The sequence below is a fragment of the Nicotiana tabacum genome, chromosome 8, assembly GCF_000715075.1.
Source record: "Nicotiana tabacum cultivar K326 chromosome 8, ASM71507v2, whole genome shotgun sequence".
NCBI classification, from domain to species: Eukaryota; Viridiplantae; Streptophyta; class Magnoliopsida; order Solanales; family Solanaceae; genus Nicotiana; species Nicotiana tabacum.
The window spans coordinates 17,590,878-17,618,614 of NC_134087.1; the positions used below are offsets into that span (position 1 = coordinate 17,590,878).

The 27,737-nt window shown below is 38.4% G+C and overlaps 1 long non-coding RNA gene across 1 annotated transcript; it reads left to right on the plus strand.

Moving 5' to 3' along the window:
* Positions 1-25,360, plus strand: LOC142163543 (uncharacterized). Its single transcript, XR_012694492.1, has 3 exons — positions 1-118; positions 24,503-24,561; positions 25,232-25,360. It is a non-coding gene; the product is annotated as an uncharacterized LOC142163543 (long non-coding RNA).
* The last annotated feature ends 2,377 nt before the right edge of the window (positions 25,361-27,737 follow it).

Below are 27,737 nucleotides of genomic sequence, written 5' to 3' on the forward strand. Positions count from 1 at the left end.
GAGGTCGACCAAATAATACCCCTAACCTCACCCTTAAGCTGTCCACAAGGTTATCCAACAATATTATCGTCCGAGGCACGAAATCACGAAGCAATAACACTAGAACGATCCCCACGACGTAAGTATCGCTATATAACCTCTCTTTTTCTTTGTAGTTTGAGTTTTGGAAGGTATTTTGAGGTTAATAAAAATTCCTAATTTCTGGTTTCAAGCTCTTAAACATCAAGGAAGATTGATTAATTTATTTCATAATAGTTAGAACTCACGGGACGGTGATCGGAAGCCGTGAGTTCGAGTTATTTGATTTGTAATTGACTGTTTTGTGGGCTGTTTCGTGTAGCTTTTGGTCTGTATATTTTGCTGCTATTTAATGGAGTTTTTGGAAGATAAATGGTGTGGAGAAACACCACTTAATGGCGAAATGATGGATTAGTCATTCTTTGTAATATTTTCGGGGTGTTGGACACTACTATAGTCGTCGTTTTTGGTATGAATTGATTGGGGTGTGTTGGGCTGTTGTAATCTAAATATAACATGGATTTAGACTTGCATCCACTGTATGGGGTAATTATATTGTGTTCCTACAGGCGCTTAAGGTTATCTTGGCATTGGTTAAGTTAAATGGATGAACTAGACATGAACTAGTGAATAAAGTTGCTAATTAAGAATAAATGGAGTTGTTGTGAGCACGTGATTTTTGCCTTACGAAAACTACTCCAAAATAAATCAAAAATAAAATAAATTTCTTTTACTGTGCAATTTTTGAATTTGCGTGGTGTTTGTTAAATATTTGCCTTATATCCGTAAATGTTTACGTTGTCATAATAAAACGAAAAATAAAATAAAATACATGTTGCATGCATATAGGATTTAATTATGCATTTAATAATTGAGTCAATTTAAAATAAAATCATAAAAAATATGCATTTGTTCCGTTTTTAATGTTTCACTGTATGATTAATGTTTTATCTGTGTTAATGGTTATTGAAAGGTAATTAGTATTTTTGTAATGATAATTTTTTGTTTTTATAATTCTGATTAGGATTTTTAAAAAAAATTAATTAAAAATAAAATTAGGAAATAGAAAATAAGCTTTAATTATAGTAATTGGACCTGGGTTGAAATCCAGGCCCAAATGAATTAATTCCCCCCACAGCCCAATCCAAAACAGCCTGTCCGGTCCAATTCAAAGCCAGAACCAAATGACGACGTTTGGTCACCTCTCGTCAAGGGCCGTTGGATTAAATCCAACCAACGGCTGATATCCCCTACCCTTACCCGTAACCCGTAACCCGACCCATTGACCCGATTCAGTCCGACCCCAACGTTAAACCAAACGACGTCGTTTGGTTAAGTGAGTTGATCCTGGCCCTTCATTCTATCTAATCCAACGGACAATATCAATCCACCCCACCCCTATATAAGTCCCAAGCCCTACCCCGGCCCCAAACTAAGCACCCCCCCTCCTACACTGTTCATCATCGTCCCCCAAACCCCCACTCCTAACCCTAGCCGCCCTAAGACCCCAAAGCCTGAAACCCGGCGGCATAAACGCCGCCGGTCACCAAAATAACACCCTAAGATCCCCTGAACGTCCTCTACACGAATATGACCTTAGATTCCTTCGAATCAGGCCCCAACCCTTCGAATCTTAAATCGAAGGTTGGCCTGAAAACCTGATCTAAACCTAACAGTCCCAAATCGACACCATAGCTTCCCCTAGCCACCCTAAGTATGGATCTGTTGTTTGTTTGGCTCGAATCAGTTCTGAGCCTCTCGAATCTTCTTTTGAAAATTCGGACCAAACAAGAACAAACTCAGATTTGTTTTAAGCTGACACCAGATGACCCCTAGGCTACCCTCACCCTTATATCATGTTTGGTTCTCTTTGAATCTGCCCGGAAATGTTCGGATTTAAGATCCAAGAACTTGAAACCCTAAAAAATTTCCAATCTTGGAATTTTTCCGATTAAGTAAAGATTGAGGTTTAATCGACCTTAGTCGAAGTATTTTCAGTGGAAAATATCTCGACTAAGGTCTGTTTGATTTCAAACAAAAATCCGAAGCCGAGTTGAGTTCGAGTCTGATTGAAGATTCAGAGGTATTTTTCCTATTTTTCTTTTGTGTATTCTACGTGTATTGTTGTCTGTATTAATAGCTTGTTAATTTTTTATATTTTTTTTTGATTAATTCTGTCATTTCTGTTTCCTACCTATCTACTTGATCCGAATGTGAATTGTTTCTGTTGGTTGTGATTAATTACAATGTGTGTAATCGACTCGATTAAGTTCGTCGATTAGTTGTATTGTGAATCTTGCTTCTGAAAATGTTGACTGAGACAGCCTGTCTTGAATAGATTATTTTACTATAACTAGTTAATTAGTTATTGTTAATCAGTTAGTTCTTGTTTAATAAACCAGTAAATTCAAATGTATGATATGTATGTATTGTTTTCTGAACAGGGCATTGTCAGTATATTGACCATGAACCTGTGTGTGTTTGATTTTGGTTCAATGTTAAGTCCAGTCTGAATTGTTATGATAATTTCAGTAATATGTTGTTATGATGTTAGTTCTAAATTCAGTGTAATATTGCTGTAATGTCAAGTTTGAATTCAAGTTTACAAAAGTTGGTCAAATACAATTGTGTTAGGAGGTTAATAGGATTGGTTATAGCTGTAAATCAGAAAGATAATTAAGTTTATACAGATTTTAGAATCTGTTTTGCAGTAGGTCAGGGGCATTTATGGGAATGAAACAGTAAAAACAGGGTGTTAGTGCTAGTGTATTATAATGTAATATTAGTGGCTATAGTTTAAGATACTAATGGGAAACAAGGGATAATGAGGCTGCTGAAAATCAGGTTAGGATCATATAAAGTATTAAAAAGTAGTTTTTAATGGAAACTTTCTAATTTTTAAAGGGATAAAGGGTCCATCCAGCATTAAAAGGGTGCAACCAGCCCTGTATAAATACAGGAGCTGGACAGACAGAAAGGAATCAGTTTTTCAGAGAGAGGGAAATCAGTTTTCAGAAGGAGAGTTTTTTAGGAGAGTTGGAGAGACTTTAAGAGATTTTTAGGAGATTAAAAGAGGAAATTGAGAGAGAAAAATCTGGTTTTCAAGGCATTAGGGAATATACTCAGATATAAACATAGAGAGATATACAGAAGGAAAAAGATAAATTTGAGAGAGGGAAGTCAAGTAGAAACAGAAATTTGAAAAGGAAGAAGAAAGAAAAGAAAACAGAAACAGAAAAATCAGAAATAAGGAATCCGAAACAGGAAGAAACTGAAATCTGAAATGTATTCTTTCTGGAATCCCGTTGTTTGCCTGTGAATATTGTTCAGTCCAAATCTGAAATTTTTCTTAAGTCTCTGTCACTGTTCATCTGGGTCAACGGGTCTTGTTCAGACTTGCTGTGTTATTGGTATATTCTGCTAATTTTGTTACTGCTGCAACTGCTGAAATTTACTCCTTCTACCTTCATTTTCAGGTACTTATCTCTTAAATTCTATGTTGGAAAGAGATTCAGCATGATAAATCAATGAAGCTTGAATTGCAGTTCTATTTTTCCATTTATCTAAGTTTGTTATTATAAATTTCAGTTTTGTTTCATGTTGTTTCATATAGAAGTATGCTTGACATGTTAATTATCAGTTGATCATTCTCTTTTGAAATTCATATAAGTGTTGTAATAATATTACCTATTCTAGAATTTCATTATAGTTAAGATTGAATTGTTAAGATAGGGAACATGGCATAAAGTTGGCTATTAGTTAAATCCTATGACGTTGTTAGTCAGGTATAGAGTATTCTAAAATATAAAAAAAATGCATGGTTAATGTATTTCGATTGTTTGGTTATGTATTAAGGTTAGATATTGTTAGTTGAATAAAGAGTAGTATAAAAATGTCAAAAACCATATTGCTAGTTTATTCTAATACCTAATTTAGTTATGGATTGAATGATGTGAGTTGTACGTTCATATATGGCATGACAACAGGTATATATAGAATCATTAATGGATGATGAGTTGATGTATCTCATTATGATGTTAAAATGCTAGGAATGTTTCAGACATACAACTATGTTGCATGTAAGGCAATATTATTAATTGATTTATAATTCCCTTTCTTATCAATTTGATACCTATTTACCATCGTAAATAAATTAATCTAATTTCGCCTATTAGATTAAAACAAGTGTATGAGAATGAGATGAGATGTATAAGCATGAATCGCAACATTTTATATCAAGGGTAAGTAGAAATAGAATTTTCATTAAATAAATAATGAAAAATTCTTTAAAAATATCCCTTCCCTTTATAAAACATTTTTTTTGGTGTAGTTGCACATGTAATTCATTTTTGGGTATATACATATATATATCATATTTACGAGAAAGTGGTATTTTTATTCATACTTCGTTTATTTTACTCCTAAAATTTGAATAGTCTTGGATGAACATGTTATATGCGGAAATTATAATCAACGGGCAACATTCAATAAATTGTGAATTCTTTTTCAAGAATTAAAGGATATCTTAAATGAAGATTTCTCATAATATAATAAACAATTTATGGAAAAATCCCTAATATCATTGCAAATATTTTGCGCAATTAGGGATACGTTCGCGTACCCTGATTATATTTTTAAAAGCAAAATTCGGATTATGCGTACGCGCAATTTTGAGCGAATATTTAATAAAAGGATTTTTCCAAAAGCGTTAAATCAATTTCATAAAAACCTGAGGTGTATGGTTCACTATTTAAGAAAAAAAATAAATATTCTTGATCCGGCACATTTTAAAAAAAAAATATAAAATGATTGTTTAATAAATATATTATCAAAAGTTATTGTGTACACGTACGCGTGACACAATTCCGCATCTTTTTAATTTATAACACGAATATACGTACGCGTAATTCGATTCAAAGAAGGGTTCTCAATCACAATAAGTATAAGCGGTAGTAAAATCAGATAACATCAATATATTTAATAAAATCAAGATAATTAAGCCAATAATAAAAACAGTTAAGCGACCGTGCTAGAACCACGGAATTCGGAAATGCCTAACACCTTCTTCCGGATTAACAGAATTCCTTACTCAGGATTTCTGGTTCGCAGAATAATAAACAGAGTCATATTCTCCTCGATTCAGGGATTGAAATTGGTGACTTGGGACGCCTTAAAATTCCCAGGTGGCGACTCTTAAATAATTAAATAAATCCCGTTTCGACTGTCCTTCGATTGGAGAAAACTCCCCACGCGCCCCGCGGGCGCGGTAAAATGGAGGTGCGACAGCTCTGGCGACTCTGCTGGGGATAAAAGTAAACTGTAACCCAGAACCGTTGGTTCAGGATTTAAAGAATTCGAGCTTAAAATATCCGTGTTAATTGGCTTTATTTACTTTATGATTTTCAATTGTTTACATGCTAATATGCTAATTTTCTTTTTCACCGCTTTAATATTATTTGAATTGTGAATATATACAACTGCTACGAAACCCCCTTCTTTCTGAGTCTTCTGAATTTATGGTGTACACGTGCGCGTGACCCACCTTTCTGTTAAAGTCATACCAAATAAGACGGAGTTGGGACAAGTAACTAGGCCGGGCAAACTTTCGTGCTCCCGGTACGTTACTCCCGCTTCGGCTCAAACTGTCCGTTTGGGTAAGCCAGGTTTAGAACAATCAACCTAAGGTTTTACACTTAGAATAACTCAGCCATGTACCAGATCCCTAGTAGGAACGAATATATGCATCATATGCATTTGGCCTTGGAGACTCAACACAGGGGTTGGGTCTGTCTAGGACAGGTGAACCCGAAATAAAAAGACCATCATGATGCATCCTACTTGTTACTTGTGCATTCATTTGCCTCGAACATGCTTGTTGACCAGTTTAAATAAAATCATGGTAAGGAGAAAGGAATAAAATGAGTTGTTTTTTAAAAAAAAAAAAAATTTGGAAAAAAAAATAGTTTTAAATTTTACAATAAAGGTATTTAATAAATAAAAAATAAAAATAAAAATAAAAATCGAAAATGATTTTTTTTAGTATAAATTTTCAAAAAAAGGAATTTTGACTTTATCAAAATTAAATTTCAGATAAAAAATGAGCACCACACAAAGCCCCTCATCCACAAGTACGGAAGAATTTCTATGTCAGCTTCAAATGTGGTGGTATGATTTAGACGAAGACGGTCAAAAATGGGTCGTCAAGCATTTGAGAAATCTCACGGACATTATGAAAGTTAAACCCCGTGATGATCTGATTGCGGCATTAGTAACTTTTTGGGACCCTGCTCACAATGTTTTTCGTTTCTCTGACTTCGAGCTTACTCCTACATTAGAGGAGATAGCTGGATATACTGGTTTTGACGGAAGTTTAATAAAGCAAAGCTTGATATTCACAAAGGCTCCTTCAGTACATCGATTCTTCGGTCTTTTGAACATCAGCAGTCAAATCAGGAAAAGCAATGTCATCAATGGATGTTGTTCCTTCAACTTTTTGTATTCAAGGTTCGGAAAGTCAGATGGGTTTGAAATTCATGAGAAAGGCCTTACTAATAAGCAAAACAAAGACACTTGGCAGATTCACCGTCGATTTGCTTTCATGGTGGCTTTTCTAGGAGTCATGGTCTTCCCAAATAAAGAGCGAACAATTGATATTCGCACCGCAAAAGTTGTGCAAATCCTCACCACTAAAGAAAATCACACCCTTGTCCCCATCATTTTATCAGATATTTATCGGGCTTTGACTTTATGCATATCAGGAGCAAAAGTCTTCGAAGGATGCAAAATTTTGTTGCAAATGTGGGTGATTGAACATCTCCAACAACAGCCCAAGATCATACAGTATGGGTCAAACAATGATAATTACATCGAGAGCTATGAGGAAAGGACAAAAAATTATCAGGCTCCAGAAGGGATAGAAGCATGGGTATCTCATCTAAAGGCTTTAACGGCAATCAAATTGAATGGACCCTGGGATGGATCCCGATGAGGGAAGCAATACATATGTCAACCTCAAATAGTTATCTACTGCTATTGGGATTGAGAAGCATTCAGCCGTATGCACCACTAAGAGTCCTAAGGCAACTAGGGAGATATCAAATAGTTCCTGATGATGAAGATTTGAGTATGCAAGTAATCGAATTACACCCAGAAGCCACTATTCCCGAAGCTCTACTTCAACAGATGTGGAATGGGTGCCGATACTTGAAAAGTGATACTCAAGTCCTAGACGCTACAAAGGGTGAGACAAATCCTGGATATGCAAGGTGGTTCGAAAAACGGTCTCGCGTGGATGATGTACTAGAACCTGAGCTAAAAAGGCCAACAAAAAGACCCCATGTTCAAAACTTCAATGATAAAATTCAAGAGCGGTTGATCTGGGGAGAAAAAGAAAAAGGGTACAAAGCAACTATCCATGCCCTAAAAGAAAATCTAAGAAGCCTCAGTTTGGAGAAAGATTTGCAAGAACAAGAAGCCGAAGGCGAGAAAAAGAGTCTAGCTTGTGAGAATGAAAATCTTCATGCTCGATTCCAAAAAATGAAAAGAGTTTCTGAAACGCCAAAGAGGAGCTGGAAGGATCAAAAAACCATCGCCAATCTCTTTGAAAGAATGCAAGATTATGATTCCATTCTTGCGGAAAATGGAAGGGCATTGAGCAAAGCAAAAGAAAAGATCCAACAATTAAACGAAGAAGCCAGATCTAACAAGGAACGCCAAGATAGGCAATCCGAAAAAGACAAGGCCCAATTCAAGAAGGAAAAAGACTATTGGATACGATCAGAAGACCAGCTTCGTGCACAACTAGAAGAGGCAAGAAGATGCAACAGAGAACACCAACAAGCAGACCTCGACAGGGAAAGAGCGCAAGCAAGATTAGAGCAGGCCAGACTCCGAGCTTTGTTAGAATCAGCTCTAGATCGTTAGAACCGTGTCAGAGATATAGCCACCACTCGTCAGCAGCAATTGCAAGACCAAGACCAACGTCTCCAAGGTTTCAGGGCACAAATCCACGACCTGGCAGTCTTCACATCTCAAAGTTATGTAAACTGCCAAGGAATGGATTATGAAAGGTTTACAGAGCATGCGCCCACTTTTGCTCATCATCTAGCAATGGAGTTGGAAAGGATGTATCGAACGCTGGGAGGCCATCCGGGTCAAGCCCCACATTGAACAGATAACCCAATATTTGACAACAAAAGTGGAAAGTGGGGCACGTTGTGAGATGTTAAGAATTGTATCTTTTATTTTGATTTAAGTGTGTGTGTTTTCAAGCCATTTTCTTAAAGTTTTCAAATGTAATTCCATCTTTGTGTAATGAATAAAAGTGATTGCCTTTGGTCCGAACTACGCAAGGTCTGATTCATGTAAGAGCATGATACGTAGGCAATCTCTCAGATTCGACCACCACGATAAAAGATATATATAATAAATAAAAATGAATAACAATAAAAATTTCAAGAAGGCTGGGACGACACAAGCAGCCGAGCAAATGCATAATAGAAAGGAATTATTTGTCTAGGAGCATTGCATCTCAACGTGTGATTATATATGTGTTAAACTCTCAAAACTAACAAATTTGCTCATTTTCAGAATTCAAGCAGTTAGTTTCGCTAAAGAGTATACTGGCATATTATCACTATCACACAAGATCAAAAGGACCAATACCCGAAAGTATGTCTATCCCAAATGTTGACACAGGTATGGAGATAGAAGAGATGGATGTTGGGAAAATGAAAGAAGAGATGTTTAAGCTCAAGCAGCAAATGGCTGAGATGTACCAAGCTTGGTCTACAGGACAGTTACCCCCATCTTACCCAAATAACCCTGCTCTATCAATGACCCAAACTCAGGATAATATCACCACTGAATTATCCCCAAGTTTCCCCATTTATCAGCACTACCGAGGCACCACCTCTCAGACACCACAGTCTCCACCTCCAAAGCCAGTTCCGTACTTTCCTCCACCTATGACTCCTGTTTTCGTAGCACCTCCCCCTGCTACATTTCACAAATCTCCTAGTGAGCCTACATTACAGGCTCAAGACAACCAATATTACCCCCCGGAGCCCACCTTGAAAGCCTCCGAAATCAATTCAACTGCTCCTCGGTTTGATCTCCCAACCGAAATTGACAAGCCAGCCAAAAATGCTGAACAAGAAGAGATGTTCAGGAAGGTCAAAAGTCTAGAACAATCGTTCCGAGACATGCGGGGATTAGGTGGGCAAGTCAGTGTAGCATACAAAGATTTATGCTTATTCCCTAATATACAATTGCCAGTTGGCTTCAAGATGCCCAAATTTGACCTATACAGCGGGCACGGCGACCCAGTAGCCCATTTAAGGGTTTCTGTAGCAAGATGCGAGGAGCTGGGGGGAAGGATGAATTATTGATGGCTTACTTCAGTCAAAGTCTAAGCGGATCAGCTTTGGAGTGGTATACACGCCAGGACCATGGAAGATGGTACACCTGGGATGACCTGGCACAAGCATTCGCATACCATTTCCAATACAATCTGGAAATCATCCCAGATCGATTATCTTTGACCAAATTTGAGAAGAAACACAATGAAAGTTTCAGAGAGTATGGTTGCAAGAGTGGATCCTCCTATGAAGGAGAGCAAAATGGTAGACTACTTCCTCTAAGCTTTGGAACCGACTTACTATGCCCATTTGGTTTCAGCGGTTGGGAAATCATTCAACGAAGTAGTGAAGATGGGAGGTATGGTGGAAGAAGGCCTCAAGACAAATAAAATCATGAGCTATTCAGCAATTAAGGCAACTACTCAAGCTATTCAAGGCGGGGTATGAGGAATCGGAAGAAAAAAGAGGGAGGAAGCAGCCGTAGTTGATTCAAGGAATTTGGTCGGGACCCAGAGGTTCACCGCTTTACTATAATCAACCACGACCTCGCCAATCAGCTTACCATCATGATTCATCCCAACACTACTATCACCCTTCAGAGCCTCATTTTTCCATTAACCATGCTCAAGCATACAATCAGCCACCTGTTCACACCAATTGGCGTGCTCCTGTCATACCAAATACTTACCCACGAGCCTATCCCGGACCAGGTTTCAGGCCTAGGCCAGCATTCAGGGGAGAAAGGGAACAGAAAAAGAAAACTTACACTCCATTGGGAGAGTCTTACACTAGTCTGTTCCACAGGCTGAGACAGCTAGACATGATGAAACCAATACAATCCAAGCTACCCAATCCTCCTCCAAAGAATCTGGATTACACCATTAGCTGTGAATATTGCTCCGGTGCACCAGGCCATGATACGGAGAAATGTTGGCATTTGAAAAATGCAATACAAGAGCTGATTGATACTAATAAAATCGAGGTTCAAAACCCCGAAGCCCCAAATATCAATAGAAATCCAATGCCAGCCCATCAAGAGGCTAATATGATAGAAATCATACAAGCTGATGGGAAGACAAAGAAGCCGTCACAAACTGTCATGATGATCAAATCTCATGAAACCAAGCCAGATAAGCAGTTAATAGAGGAGAAGCCGGTGTCTAAGCAGAACAAAAATGGTAATGAACCATCTATGATAGTCGATGAGGGATCATCGAGCAAAGTTGCCGCAAAACAAGAAAGGCCGAAAGTGATAGTACCAGGGGTTGCTAACAAACCCATTGTATTCGTGGAAGGAGCCCGTACAGATCGGGTTATTATTGCACCTGTAATCCAGCTGCCGGTCATCAACAATAAAGTTATCCCATGGAACTACGAACGAGTGACTGTAATGTACAAGGGAAAAGAAATCAAGGAAGAAGTGTGTGAGGTGCAAGGCTTGACTCATTCGGGAAGATGTTTTACTCCCGGAGAGCTGAGAAAAACTAAAAACAATCCAATGCCAACAAAGAAAGCTGTGACGGAAGAAGAGGCGGAGGAGTTTTTAAGAAAAATGAAACTCCACGATTATTCTGTTGTAGATCAATTAAAGAAGACCCCCGCTCAAATTTCATTGTTGTCATTACTGATCCATTCAGAGGAGCACCGTCTGGCGTTGATGAAAATCCTGAATGAAGCTCATGTTCCTGAAAAGATCTCTGTAAATCATTTGGGAAAAATAGCCAACAGAATCTTTGAGACAAACAGAATTACATTTGCTGATGATGAATTACCTGTGGAAGGTACCGAACATAACAGAGCTCTTTACCTCACCGTGAAATGTGAAAACTCCGTAGTAACCCGGGTATTGGTTGACAATGGGTCAAGTGCAAACATATGCCCTCTCTCCACTTTAAACAAATTAAAAATTAAAGAGGAAAGGATCCAGAAGAATAGTATCTGCGTACGAGGGTTTGACGGTGGAAGCAGAGATTCATTTGGCGACATAGTGTTGGAACTAACTATAGGGCCAGTTGAATTCACAATGGAATTCCAAGTGTTGGACATATCTGTTTCTTATAACTTGTTATTGGGTCGACCATGGATCCATGCTGCTAAAGCAGTCCCGTCAACACTACATCAGGCTGTCAAGTTTGAATGGGATCATCAAGAAGTAGTCGTGTATGGAGAAGAAAGTTTAAATACTCACAGCGGTACCATTGTACCGGTCGAGGGAACAGAAAATGACAAGGGACCATGGGTATACCAAGTGACCGACACAGTGTCGATAGAGAAAATTCCAGAAGGGAAATACCTTCCGAATCCAAAGATATCTTCTGCATCAGTCATGGTAGCTTATGAAATGTTAAAGAATGGCTTTATACTCGGCAAAGGTCTGGGCTTATCTCTGCAAGGAATTGTACAACCAGTATCTCTCCCCGAGAACTGGGGAACATTCGGTTTAGGGTTCATACCCACCGCCAACGACGTGATAAGGGCCAGGAAGTTGAAACACCAAGCATGGGTTCTTCCAAAACCAGTACCACATCTGTCAAAGTCTTTTGTCAAGACCGGCGCTAAAAATCGCCCGATAACAACAATTCCTAAATCCCGGGTCAATCCTGAGAAGGAATTAATTGAAAGGTTCGAGAAATTGTTTAGTGATGTGAATATGTTGGAAAGCGGAGAAGGGTGTAGCAACGCAGAAGTTCAATTCATTGGGCCAGAAACAAAGCTCAATAATTGGAAAGCCACTCCTCTCCCAATTCGAAAGGAGTCTTGGTAGTTTATTTTGATTTTCTTTCAGTTTGTTTGGGTTACTTCAGGGTTGTAATCCCAAAGCTTATCTTACAGTTTGTTTGAAGTGTGCAAACCTTGTTATCTTTCATCATCCAATAAAAAGCAGTTTCCTTTTTATTCCTGATAGTTTTCTTTTCTTTTTCTTCTTTCCTGTACAGTTCCTTTTACGCTGGCTCTAGTGATATGGCATGCATGAGGAACCCTCAGCCTAGTCTTAAAAATCAATCTGGTTCCGAAGTAATAATTCAAGAAATATATTGTGTGATTATGAATCAGAAAATGATGAAGATGAGGTTTTTGAAGAGATTAGTAAAGAGTTAATTCACTTTGAGGAAAAAATCAAACCTAACTTGAGTGATACCGAGGACGTCAATATAGGGGACACGAGTAATGTTCGGGAAACTAAAATAAGTGTCCATCTCGAACCAAAGATCCGAGAAGAGTTAATTAAAGCACTCATAGAATTCAAAGATGTTTTTGCATGGTCGTATGACGACATGCCGGGCCTGAGCACTGATTTGGTGGTCCACAAATTGCCCACCGATCCAACGGTGCCTCCTGTCAAGCAGAGGCTGAGAAAATTCAAGCCTGATACGAGTGTGAGAATTAAGGAAGAAATCACCAAACAATTGGAAGCAAAGGTCATTCGAGTCACTCGATATCCTGTTTGGTTGGCTAATGTCGTTCCTATACCAAAGAAAGATGGCAAAATTAGAGTATGCGTCGACTATCGCAATCTCAACAAAGCAAGTCCAAAGGATAATTTCCCATTACCTAATATCCATATTTTGATCGACAATTGTGCCAAGCATGATATAGGGTCTTTCGTGGATTGTTATGCCGGGTATCATCAAATTCTAATGGATGAAGAAGATGCAGAAAAGACGGTATTCATCACACCATGGGGAACTTATTGCTACCGGGTAATGCCATTCGGTCTAAAGAACGCCGGAGCAACCTATATGAGAGCAATGACCACAGTGTTTCATGATATGATACACAAGGAAATTGAGGTGTACGTGGATGATGTGATCATAAAATCAAAACATCAGGCCAACCACGTTGGGGATTTGAGGAAGTTCTTCTTAAGACTTCGCAGGTACAACCTCAAGCTTAACCCTGCCAAATGCGCATTTGGAGTTCCATCCGGAAAGTTGCTGGGATTCATAGTCAGTCGACGAGGCATCGAGCTAGATCCGTCAAAGATTAAAGCCATCCAAGAACTGCCACCTCCAAAAAACAAAACTGAAGTAATGAGTTTGTTGGGGAGGTTAAATTATATCAGCATGTTTATTGCTCAGCTCACGACAACCTGTGAGCCAATTTTCAAATTGTTAAAAAAGGATGCTGCGGTCAAATGGACCGATGAGTGTCAAGAAGCGTTCGATAAAATAAAAGGGTACTTGTCAAACCCACCCGTGTTGGTCCTGCCAGAGCTAGGAAGACCTTTGATTCTTTACTTGACGGTTTTGGAAAATTCATTTGGTTGTGTATTGGGGCAACATGACCTCACTGGCCGAAAAGAACAGGCCATCTACTACCTTAGCAAGAAGTTCACAGCTTATGAGGTTAAGTATACTCATCTGGAAAAGACATGTTGCGCCCTAACATGGGTAGCTCAAAAATTGAAACACTATTTGTCATCCTACACTACTTACCTCATTTCTCGGTTGGATCCATTGAAATACATTTTTCAAAAGCCTATGCCAACGGGAAGACTTGCAAAGTGGCAGATATTGCTCACGGAATTCGACATCATCTATGTGACTAGAACTGCAATGAAGGCTCAAGCACTGGCCGATCATTTAGCCGAAAACCCGGTCGATGAGGAATATGAGCCGTTGAAGACTTATTTTCCTGATGAAGAAACAATGCATATCGACGAGGTGGAACAAATTGAAAAACCTGGCTGGAAATTTTTCTTTGATGGAGCCGCTAACATGAAAGGAGTCGGAATAGGAGCTGTAATCATTTCTGAAATAGGGAATCACTATCCTGTTACGGCTCAATTGTGATTTTATTGCACCAATAATATGGCTGAATATGAAGCTTGCATTTTGGGGTTAAGGCTAGCTGCAGACATGGGTATCCGAGAAATCTTAGTCATGGGAGATTCGGATCTTTTGGTACATCAAATTCAAGGAGAATGGGAAACCCGAGACTTGAAGCTCATCCCATACCGGCAATGTCTACATGATCTTTGTCAACGGTTTCAATCAGTGGAATTCCAACATATTCCAAGAATCCATAATGAGGTTGCCGATGCATTGGCTACCCTAGCATCAATGTTGCACCATCTGGACAAAGCTTATGTAGATCCAATACATATTCAAGTCCACGATCAGCACGTTTATTGCAATATGGTTGAAGAAGAATTTGATGGTGAACCATGGTTCCACGACATCAAGGAGTATATCAGAATGGGGATATATCCTGCACAAGCCACAGGAGATCAAAAGAGGACCATTAGGCGATTAGCAAATGGATTCTTCTTGAGCGGAGGAGTTTTGTATAAAAGAACACCAGATCTTGGATTATTAAGATGCATAGATGCCAGACAAGCTACAACTGTCATGTCTGAAGTACATTCACGAGTTTGCGGACCCCACATGAGTGGATATGTGTTGTCAAAGAAAATCCTCCGAGCCGGTTATTATTGGCTTACCATGGAGCGAGATTGTGTCAGTTTTGTGCGCAATTGTCATCAATGCCAAATACACGGAGATTTGATTCATTCTCCACCATCCGAGTTGCACACAATGTCGGCACCATGTCCCTTCGTTGCCTGGGGCATGAATGTGATTGGACCAATTGAGCCGGCAGCATCCAATGGGCACAGGTTCATTCTGGTAGCTATTGATTATTTTACCAAATGGGTTGAGGCCAAGACATTCAAATCAGTGACCAAGAAAGCTGTGGTCGATTTTGTCCACTCAAATATCATATGTCGATTCGGAATCCCGAAGGTGATCATCACAAATAACAGTGCTAATCTTAACAGCAATTTAATGAAGGAAGTATGTCAACAGTTTAAGATTACACATCGTAACTCTACCCCATATCGGCCCAAGGCGAATGGAGCAGTAGAAGCAGCCAACAAAAACATAAAGAAGATACTTCGGAAAATGGTAGAAGGATCAAAACAATGGCATGAAAAATTACCATTTGCATTATTGGGATATCGCACTACTGTTCGCACTTCAGTAGGAGCCACTCCTTATTTGTTGGTATATGGCACCGAAGTAGTAATTCCTGCAGAAGTTGAGATTCCTTCCCTTCGGATCATCGCCGAAGCAAAGATTGATGATGATGAATGGGTCAAAACCCGTCTAGAACAGTTAAACTTGATTGATGAAAAACGATTGACCGCAGTATGCCATGGTCAATTATATCAAAGAAGAATAGAAAGAGCATACAACAAAAAGGTACGTCCCCGGAAATTTGAAGTAGGTCAGCATGTGCTGAAACGTATTCTTCCACATCAGGTTGAAGCAAAAGGCAAATTTGCCCCGAATTGGCAAGGACCATTCATTGTGACCAGAGTATTATCGAATGGTGCACTATGCTTAACAGACATTGAAGGCAAGTGCATAGACATCGCGATCAATTCTGACGCGGTAAAGAGATATTATGCATGAATTTTTGAATGTTTGTATTTAGCATTATTTCGAAGATTGGAATGACAAAGGCAATTTATTCTGCTATCCGAAACACTATACCCTTTGTTTCCCCTTTGAGCCATACTTGTTTCTTTCCTACCCTCTCTTGGAATCAATGAAAATCAAGTATGAAATAAAAAAAAAACATCACTATTATTTAGTAAAAAAAATCATCACTATTATTTGGTGAACTACGTTTGACCTGATTCCTCAAAGAAGGATACGTAGGCGCTTCACGGCTCGGTCATAGGGTGCACAATATACATAAAATGTGCACAAAAAGAAACATCAAGCGACCCCAATCAAAGAACTGGGGCAAGAATTGTATTGGGAATAAGAAAAAGATTCCAAGAGTTGTATTTTAAACACATACCAAAATTGTTTAGCTTTTCCATTTCTAACCCCATACCAGAAAGACCTTTCGGCCAATCTTAGAAAAATGCTGAGACAAGCAAATGAAGATGGTTCATAATACTCTGGTACAAACAAGAAAAGAAATTAAAAACGAGAGAGTCTTATAGGTGAAAACCCATACGGGCATCATAAGGCGACGGAAGTTGAGAGAAAAGTAAAAGGAGAGAGTCTTATTGGTGAAAACCTTCATAGGCACCCTAAGGCGAAAAGGAAGTGAGAAATGAACAAATGAGGAAAGTTTATCAGTGAAAACTCTTTGAGACGTTGCAAGTCCAACAGGTCTGTGAAATGAAAAATGAAGTTGGGTTATGGAAATTTTGGAAAAACAAAAAATGAGACAATTGAAAAGAGATTGATTAAAAGACTGGGTTGATTAATCCGAAATGCATATCCTGATCATTGGTGCCAGTAACTCCAATCAGATAAGTTTTTATTCTTTCTCCAATAGTCATCCAAACTTGGATTTTTCTTTTCATTCTATAATTGTCGAAATCAACGTGTTTCGTCACTAATAATCTTACTTTTCTAAAAGCTTTGAAATACGTTTTATTCCAAACAAATAAGAAGGGATGTCAAGGTATACTACCAAGATTCAAGGTTACAAAATACGGCCACGAAAGGTGGGAGATAAAAGATATGGGTGTAAGAAAGGTGAAATCAAAAGTGGATCAGCAAAGTCAGAAGGGACATATGATTACAGTTAAAAGGGTTCGAAGGAAAACATACAGAGGAGAATCCTATAGTCAAGAATCAATTACAAGGACAAAACAGTCTTTTCAACCATTCCAAGGCAACAAAGAGAAACGAAGAGAAGTCTCACCATCAGCAAAAATACCCCAGTCAATCACCCTGCTTTAAACTAACGAAGCTTTCTTTGATTTAAAACAGGGGCAAATACAATATTTGTGTCAGGAAATACCTGGTAAGAAATTAAAGAAGTCAGGTGTCCACCTGGAGAATGATGATGAGAATTAAAGAAGTCAGGCGTCCACCTGGAGAATGAGGATGAGAATTAAAAAAGTCAGGCGTCCACCTGGAGAATGAGGATGAGAAAAGAAGAAGTCAGGCGTCCACCTGGAGAATGAGGATGAGAATTAAAGAAGTCAGGCGTCCACCTGGAGGATGAGGATGAAGAAATTAAAGAAGTCAGGTGTCCACCTGGAGAATGAGGATGAGAATTAAAGAAGTCAGGCGTCCACCTGGAGAATGAGGATGAGAAAAGAAGAAGTCAGGCGTCCACCTGGAGAATGAGGATGAGAATTAAAGAAGTCAGGCGTCCACCTGGAGAATGAGGATGAGAATTAAAGAAGTCAGGCGTCCACCTGGAGAATGAGGATGAGAATTAAAGAAGTCAGGCGTCCACCTGGAGAATGAGGATGAGAAAAGAAGAAGTCAGGCGTCCACCTGGAGAATGAGGATGAGAATTAAAGAAGTCAGGCGTCCACCTGGAGAATGAGGATGAAGAAAAGAAGAAGTCAGGCGTCCACCTGGAGAATGAGGATGAAGATAAGAAGAAGTCAGGCGTCCACCTGGAGAATGAGGATGAGAATTAAAGAAGTCAGGCGTCCACCTGGAGAATGAGGATAAAGAAATTAAAGAAGTCAGGCGTCCACCTGGAGAATGAGGATGAGAATTAAAGAAGTCAGGCGTCCACCTGGAGAATGAGGATGAGAATTAAAGAAGTCAGGCGTCCACCTGGAGAATGAGGATAAAGAAATTAAAGAAGTCAGGCGTCCACCTGGAGAATGAGGATGAAGAATTAAAGAAGTCAGGTGTCCACCTGGAGAATGAGGATGAGAAAAGAAGAAGTCAGGCGTCCACCTGGAGAATGAGGATGAGAATTAAAGAAGTCAGGCGTCCACCTGGAGAATGAGGATGAAGAAATTAAAGAAGTCAGGCGTCCACCTGGAGAATGAGGATGAGAATTAAAAAAGTCAGGCATCCACCTGGAGAATGAGGATGAGAAAAGAAGAAGTCAGGCGTCCACCTGGAGAATGAGGAAGAGAATTAAAGAAGTCAGGCGTCCACCTGGAGAATGAGGATGAAGAAAAGAAGAAGTCAGGCGTCCACCTGGAGAATGAGGATGAGATAAGAAGAAGTCAGGCGTCCACCTGGAGAATGAGGATGAGAATTAAAGAAGTCAGGCGTCCACCTGGAGAATGAGGATGAGAAAATAAGAAGTCAGGCGTCCACCTGGAGAATGAGGATGAGAATTAAAGAAGTCAGGCGTCCACCTGGAGAACGAGGATGAAGAAGTTAAAAAGAAGTCAGGCGTCCACCTGGAGAATGAGGATGAAGAAGTTAAAAAGAAATCAGGCGTCCACCTGGAGAACGAGGATGAAGAAGTTAAAAAGAAGTCAGGCGTCCACCTGGAGAACGAGGATGAAGAAGTTAAAAAGAAGTCAGGCGTCCACCTGCAGAATGAGGAAAAAGAAATTAAAGAAGTCAGGCGTCCACCTGGAGAATGAGGATGAAGAAAAGAAGAAGTCAGTCGTCCACCTGGAGAATGAGGATGAGAAAAGAAGAAGTCAGGCGTCCACCTGGAGAATGAGGATGATAATTAAAGAAGTCAGGCGTCCACCTGGAGAATGAGGATAAAGAAATTAAAGAAGTCAGGCGTCCACCTGGAGAATGAGGATGAAGAATTGAAGAAGTCAGGCGTCCACCTGGAGAATGAGGATGAAGAAAGAAAAGAAGCAGTCAAGGCACCCACCTGGAGAACGAGGGAAAACAATTGAAGTGTTGAAATCAAAGCCCGCTCATATGATAAAGGAGCACATTTAGAATCAATAAAGCAGAGGAGTCCAACAAAATCCCCAGCAAGAAACAACAAGAGTTCCAAAAGAAAATACGGGACATAATGAAAAAGAATACGGAATAAGCCAAATGCCCAAGAGTCACCAAGATATCAAGACAACAAGAAACGCAAGGGCATGATCTAGATAAGATTTTTATAATTCCTGTACCATAATCTAGTTTAATTTTTGTATTTCCTTTAAAGTAAGGTGTAATAAGGAGGTCAGCAAGCAGTAAAAACAGCACGAAGCAGCAGTAACATCACAGTCCCACGGTAGTCCCAGCTACCCAAAAATTCCCGAACTACACTGACCTGATTCCTTTATAGCCAAGGATATGTAGGAAACCTTTGAAGCAGAAGTTCGGTCAAATCTTTCTAAAAATGCTTCCCACGGAGTATTCGAACGGGCAAAAATCGCTCGTATCCGCTCACTTTATCTTTGCACGAAAACTCTTCGAGTTTCCGCACAAAGAAGGGCAGCTGTGAGCACGTGATTTTTGCCTTACGAAAACTACTCCAAAATAAATCAAAAATAAAATAAATTTCTTTTACTGTGCAATTTTTGAATTTGCGTGGTGTTTGTTAAATATTTGCCTTATATCCGTAAATGTTTACGTTGTCATAATAAAACGAAAAATAAAATAAAATACATGTTGCATGCATATAGGATTTAATTATGCATTTAATAATTGAGTCAATTTAAAATAAAATCATAAAAAATATGCATTTGTTCCGTTTTTAATGTTTCACTGTATGATTAATGTTTTATTTGTGTTAATGGTTATTGAAAGGTAATTAGTATTTTTGTAATGATAATTTTTTGTTTTTATAATTCTGATTAGGATTTTTAAAAAAAATTAATTAAAAATAAAATTAGGAAATAGAAAATAAGCTTTAATTATAGTAATTGGACCTGGGTTGAAATCCAGGCCCAAATGAATTAATTCCCCCCACAGCCCAATCCAAAACAGCCTGTCCGGTCCAATTCAAAGCCAGAACCAAACGACGACGTTTGGTCACCTCTCGTCAAGGGCCGTTGGATTAAATCCAACCAACGGCTGATATCCCCTACCTTTACCCGTAACCCGTAACCCGACCCATTGACCCGATTCAGTCCGACCCCAACGTTAAACCAAACGACGTCGTTTGGTTAAGTGAGTTGATCCTGGCCCTTCATTCTATCTAATCCAACGGACAATATCAATCCACCCCACCCCTATATAAGTCCCAAGCCCTACCCCGGCCCCCAACTAAACCCCCCCCTCTCCACTGTTCACCATCTCCTTCAGACCCTCCCACCTAACCCTAGCCGCCCTAAGACCCCAAATCCTGAAACCCGGCGGCATCAACGCCGCCGGTCACCAAAATAACACCCTAAGATCCCCTGAACGTCCTCTACACGAATATGACCTTAGATTCCTTCGAATCAGGCCCCAACCCTTCGAATCTTAAATCGAAGGTTGGCCTAAAAACCTGATCTAAACCTAACAGTCCCAAATCGACACCATAGCTTCCCCTAGCCACCCTAAGTATGGATCTGTTGTTTGTTTGGCTCGAATCAGTTCCGAGCCTCTCGAATCTTCTTTTGAAAATTCGGACCAAACAAGAACAAACTCAGATTTGTTTTAAGCTGACACCAGATGACCCCTAGGCTACCCTCACTCTTATATCATGTTTGGTTCTCTTCGAATCTGCCCGGAAATGTTCGGATTTAATATCCAAGAACTTGAAACCCTAAAAAATTTCCAATCTTGGAATTTTTCCGATTAAGTAAAGATTGAGGTTTAATCGACCTTAGTCGAAGTATTTTCAGTGGAAAATACCTCGACTAAGGTCTGTTTGATTTCAAACAAAAATCCGAAGCCGAGTTGAGTTCGAGTCTGATTGAAGATTCAGAGGTATTTTTCCTATTTTTCTTTTGTGTATTCTACGTGTATTGTTGTCTGTATTAATAGCTTGTTAATTTTTTATATTTTTTTTTGATTAATTCTGTCATTTCTGTTTCCTACCTATCTACTTGATCCGAATGTGAATTGTTTCTGTTGGTTGTGATTAATTACAATGTGTGTAATCGACTCGATTAAGTTCGTCGATTAGTTGTATTGTGAATCTTGCTTCTAAAAATGTTGACTGAGACAGCCTGTCTTGAATAGATTATTTTACTATAACTAGTTAATTAGTTATTGTTAATCAGTTAGTTCTTGTTTAATAAACCAGTAAATTCAAATGTATGATATGTATGTATTGTTTTCTGAACAGGGCATTGTCAGTATATTGACCATGAACCTGTGTGTGTTTGATTTTGGTTCAATGTTAAGTCCAGTCTGAATTGTTATGATAATTTCAGTAATATGTTGTTATGATGTTAGTTCTGAATTCAGTGTAATATTGTTGTAATGTCAAGTTTGAATTCAAGTTTACAAAAGTTGGTCAAATACAATTGTGTTAGGAGGTTAATAGGATTGGTTATAGCTGTAAATCAGAAAGATAATTAAGTTTATACAGATTTTAGAATCTGTTTTGCAGTAGGTCAGGGGCATTTCTGGGAATGAAACAGTAAAAACAGGGTGTTAGTGCTAGTGTATTATAATGTAATGTTAGTGGCTATAGTTTAAGATACTAATGGGAAACAAGGGATAATGGGGCTGCTGAAAATCAGGTTAGGATCATATAAAGTATTAAAAAGTAGTTTTTGATGGAAACTTTCTAATTTTTAAAGGGATAAAGGGTCCATCCAACATTAAAAGGGTGCAACCAGCCCTGTATAAATACAGGAGCTGGACAGACAGAAAGGAATCAGTTTTTCAGAGAGAGGGAAATCAGTTTTCAGAAGGAGAGTTTTTTAGGAGAGTTGGAGAGACTTTAAGAGATTTTTAGGAGATTAAAAGAGGAAATTGAGAGAGAAAAAATCTGGTTTTCAAGGCATTAGGGAATATACTCAGATATAAACATAGAGAGATATACAGAAGGAAAAAGATAAATTTGAGAGAGGGAAGTCAAGTAGAAACAGAAATTTGAAAAGGAAGAAGAAATAAAAGAAAACAGAAACAGAAAAATCAGAAATAAGGAATCCGAAACAGGAAGAAACTGAAATCTGAAATGTATTCTTTCTGGAATCCCGTTGTTTGCCTGTGAATATTGTTCAGTCCAAATCTGAAATTTTTCTTAAGTCTCTGTCACTGTTCATCTGGGTCAACGGGTCTTGTTCAGACTTGCTGTGTTATTGGTATATTCTGCTAATTTTGTTACTGCTGCAACTACTGAAATTTACTCCTTCTACCTTCATTTTCAGGTACTTATCTCTTAAATTCTATGTTGGAAAGAGATTCAGCATGATAAATCAATGAAGCTTGAATTGCAGTTCTATTTTTCCATTTATCTAAGTTTGTTATTATAAATTTCAGTTTTGTTTCATGTTGTTTCATATAGAAGTATGCTTGACATGTTAATTATCAGTTAATCATTCTCTTTTGAAATTCATATAAGTGTTGTAATAATATTACCTATTCTAGAATTTCATTATAGTTAAGATTGAATTGTTAAGATAGGGAACATGGCATAAAGTTGGCTATTAGTTAAATCCTATGACGTTGTTAGTCAGGTATAGAGTATTCTAAAATATAAAAAAAATGCATGGTTAATGTATTTCGATTGTTTGGTTATGGATTAAGGTTAGATATTGTTAGTTGAATAAAGAGTAGTATAAAAATGTCAAAAACCATATTGCTAGTTTATTCTAATACCTAATTTAGTTATGGATTGAATGATGTGAGTTGTACGTTCATATATGGCATGACAACATGTATATATAGAATCATTAATGGATGATGAGTTGATGTATCTCATTATGATGTTAAAATGCTAGGAATGTTTCAAACATACAACTATGTTGCATGTAAGGCAATATTATTAATCGATTTATAATTCTCTTTCTTATCAATTTGATACCTATTTACCATCGTAAATAAATTAATCTAATTTCGCCTATTAGATTAAAACAAGTGTATGAGAATGATATGAGATGTATAAGCATGAATCGCAACATTTTATATCAAGGGTAAGTAGAAATAGAATTTTCATTAAATAAATAATGAAAAATTCTTTAAAAATATCCCTTCCCTTTATAAAACATTTTTTTGGTGTAGTTGCACATGTAATTCACTTTTGGGTATATACATATATATATATCATATTTACGAGAAAGTGGTATTTTTATTCATACTTCGCTTATTTTACTCCTAAAATTTGAATAGTCTTGGATGAACATGTTATATGCGAAAATTATAATCAACGGGCAACATTCAATAAATTGTGAATTCTTTTTCAAGAATTAAAGGATATCTTAAATGAAGATTTCTCATAATATAATAAACAATTTATGGAAAAATCCCTAATATCATTGCAAATATTTCGCGCAATTAGGGATACGTTCGCGTACCCTGATTATATTTTTAAAAGCAAAATTCGGATTATGCGTACGCGCAATTTCGAGCGAATATTTAATAAAAGGATTTTTCCAAAAGCGTTAAATCAATTTCATAAAAACCCGAGGTGTATGGTTCACTATTTAAGAAAAAAAATAAATATTCTTGATCCGGCACATTTTAAAAAAAAAATATAAAATGATTGTTTAATAAATATATTATCAAAAGTTATTGTGTACACGTACGCGTGACACAATTCCGCATCTTTTTAATTTATAACACGAATATACGTACGCGTAATTCGATTCAAAGAAGGGTTCTCAATCACAATAAGTATAAGCGGTAGTAAAATCAGATAACATCAATATATTTAATAAAATCAAGATAATTAAGCCAATAATAAAAACAGTTAAGCGACCGTGCTAGAACCACGGAATTCGGAAATGCCTAACACCTTCTTCCGGATTAACAGAATTCCTTACTCAGGATTTCTGGTTCGCAGAATAATAAACAGAGTCATATTCTCCTCGATTCAGGGATTGAAATTGGTGACTTGGGACGCCTTAAAATTCCCAGGTGGCGACTCTTAAATAATTAAATAAATCCCGTTGCGACTGTCCTTCGATTGGAGAAAACTCCCCACGCGCCCCGCGGGCGCGGTAAAATGGAGGTGCGACAGTTGTGGATCATTTTCTTTGTTATGGATATATGGTATAAGGCTGGAATTATTGATGAATGACTTCATTATCATGTTAATGATACTATTAAGTTAAAGTAAAAAGTCTATAAAGGATGATATGGGGTATACAAATTCCAATTGGAGCTTGTCGCTCGTCGTAAAATAGTTATGACGTGTTGTTGTTTTATGGTGTCTTGTTATTAATAATTATGTATTGCTGGATTTCTCTGGTAATTGTTGTTGGTATATGGTATTGGAGGAGGCTCTTGTTTTAGGGGAGATGCTGCCCGAATTTATATAAACGAACTACAAGTTTAAGTTGCAGACTTAGCCTTTATTCAACACTGATTTTGAATCTCCTTATGCAATGGTAGATTGAGTTGAGTTGTTTGAAGAGTAGCTTGGGAGGTATTAAGGACTCACCATGGTTAAGGTATGTTAAGGCACTTCCCTCTTTTTTTTGGCATGATCTAAAGTGAAATGAATATGCTATTTCATAACGGATCTACTCCTAGAAACTAAGGTTGTCCATGTTGTTCTTTCCTTATAAAGTTATTTTAAGCAAGTATGTATGATCCTTGAATCCTATAGAAGCTCATATTGATGGTATGATGTCCATAATGTTAATCGAAGGTGCAACGACCTTAAGTCACTCCAAAAGGTTTAGAACGTGATTCCATGAGTCTAGCATGCATTATATATATCATCTATTTTACTCTACCGAGCCGCGGTATAGTAGGCCGGGTAAGACACCTATTGTGAAACCACTGATCAGTTGGGTTTACCGAGCTCCACGTGGTCGGGTACGATTCTACCGAGCCTTATAATGGTCGGGTACGTTTTTACTGACTCCTCTTTGAGGTCGGGTACGATATGATGATGATGGTGCCCACAGAGGCGTATGTTTTTAAAAGTTTATGTATATATATGTATTATGCATTTCATGTCAGTATCCCCCAGAGGCACTCAGATGTTATAGGTTGTATCTCCTCTATCTCTCTTTACATTAATGTTCTTGTTTATGCTTTCCTGCCTTACATACTCGGTACTTTATTTGTACTAACGTCCCTTTTGCCTGGGGACGCTGCGTTTCATGCCCGCAGGTCCCGATTGATAGGTTGACAGTCTTCCTAGTAGGCTATCAGCTCAGCGGAGGTGTTGGTACACTCCGCTTGCTCCGGAGTTGCCTATTTGGTCAGTATGTTTTGGATATGTATTGATTGGTATGACGGGCCCTGTCCCGACCTTTATGATTTTTTGTACTCTTAGAGGCTTGTACACAGATGTCAGGTTTATGAATACTTGTATGGCCTTGTTGGCCTATGTGTTGAGTTTACAAATGGTCATGTCGGCCTTATAGGCCCGTATGTCACATGTATAAGTTTTTATATCATGTTGGGTCGTCATATGTTGAGTATTCCCTTATGTTTTATTCTTGTTATCTCATGACGGGTTTCTGGCTCATTTACTCAAGATAGTATAATAATAAAGATATGTTATGTTGGTACTCGGTTGAGTAAGGCACCGGGTGCCCGTCGTGGCCCTTCGGTTTGGGTCGTGACACAAGACTTCAAATAGCTGAACGAGATGGAAATGCTCAAAATAACCGGTCAGGTCGTTACAACATTGCTTGACCATTTCGTATTTTTGGGCATTTTAGGGCCAGAAAAAAGGAATTCAAGACGATTTCCAAATTTGCGTGTGCTATAATCCATTCCAGCTGCTTGAACTCGGGCGATCGACTCTTGTAAAATATTGCAGTCCCATAATAAACGGCCTAATAGAAAATAGCCAGCGCTTCGCCATGATTGTTCCTCGTTTTTTGGCGTTTTAGCTTCATAAACCTGAAATTCGGGATAATTCCAAGGTTTTCGTGTGCTATATACAATCCACGCTATCTGTCTGAATTCGGGGGACTGGCCTTGAATATCCTAAAATTTTGCAGGTCAATAAAAAATGACCTAATGAACGATAGTCATTGTTTTGCTATGGCCGTTCCTCATTTTTGGCGTTTTAGGGCCATAAAACAGGATTTCAGGACGATTCCCAATTTTTTGTGTGCTATTGTCCACGCCATCTGCATGAATTCGGGCGACCGGCTCTGAATCTCCTAAAATTTTACGGGCCTATAAAAAATGACCTAATAAATATAGTCATCGCTTCGTCATGACCATTCCTTATTTTTGGCGTTTTAGGGCCATAAAACAGGAATTCGAGATGATTCCTAGATTTTCGTGCGCTGCAGTCCACGCCATCTGCATAAATTCGGTCGACCGGCCTTGAATCTCCTAAAATGTTGTTGGCCCATCAATAAATGACAACAATAATCACTTTGCTATGGTCGTTCCTCATTTTTGGGCATTTTAGGGCCCTAAAACAGGAATTCAAGACAATTCATAGATTTTCGTGTGCTATAGTCCACTACCTTTGCCTGATTCGGGGGACCATCTTCGAACATCTCCTAAAATGTTGCGGTCTCATATAAAATGATGTTATGAAAAATAATTATCTCTTTGTCATGACCGCTCCTTATTTTTTTGCGTTTTAGGACCACAAAATAGGAATTCAAGACGATATCTAGATTTTCGTGTGATCCACGCCATCTGCTTGAATTCAGGCGACTGGCCCCGAATCTCCTAAAATATTGCGATCCCATAAAAAATGACATAATGAACAATAGTCATCGCTTCGCCATGATAGTTCCTCATTTTTGGCATTTTAGCGCCATAAAATACGGATTCGGGATGATTCCCATATTCTAGTGTGCCACATCATCTGTATGAATTCTATCGAACAACTCTGAATCTCCTAATATTTTGCAGGCCCATAAAGGACGACCTAATGGCTAGTAGTTATCTCTTTGTCATGATAGTTCATCGGTTTTTTGCATTTTAGGGACATAAAATAGGAATTCGGGATGATTTCCAGATTTGCGTGTGCTATAGTCCACACTATCAGCATGAATTCAGTCGACATGCTCCAAATTTTCGAAAATTTTGTGGTCCCTTCAAAAATGACCCGATGAACAATAATCATCGCTTTGCCGTGATCGTTCCTCATTTTTGGCATTTTAGGGCCATGAAATAGGAATTCATTACGATTTCCAAATTTGCGTGTGCCATAGTCCACTATCGGCTTGAATTCGCGCGGCGGACCCTGAATCTCCTAAAATATTACGGTCCCATAAAAACGACCTAATGAATAATATTCATCATTTTGCCATGACCGTTCCTCGTTTTTGGTGTTTTAGAGCCATAAAACAGGAATGCAAAACGATTCCCAAATTTTCGTGTGCTATAGTCCACACTACCTGGCTGAAGTCGGGCGACCGATCCCGAATCTCCTAAAATTTTGCGGGCCCATAAAAACGACCTAATGAGCAATAACTATCACTTCGCCATGACCGTTCCTCGATTTTTGGCATTTTAGGGCTATAAAAAAATAATTCAAGACGATTCCCAGGTTTTCTTGTGCTACAGTCCATGCCATCTCCATGAATTTGAACGACCGGTGCTCAATCTCCGAAAATTGCACGGGCCCATAAAAACAACCTAATGAACAGTAGTTATCGCTTCGCCATGACTTTCCTTGTTTTTTGGCATTTTAGGG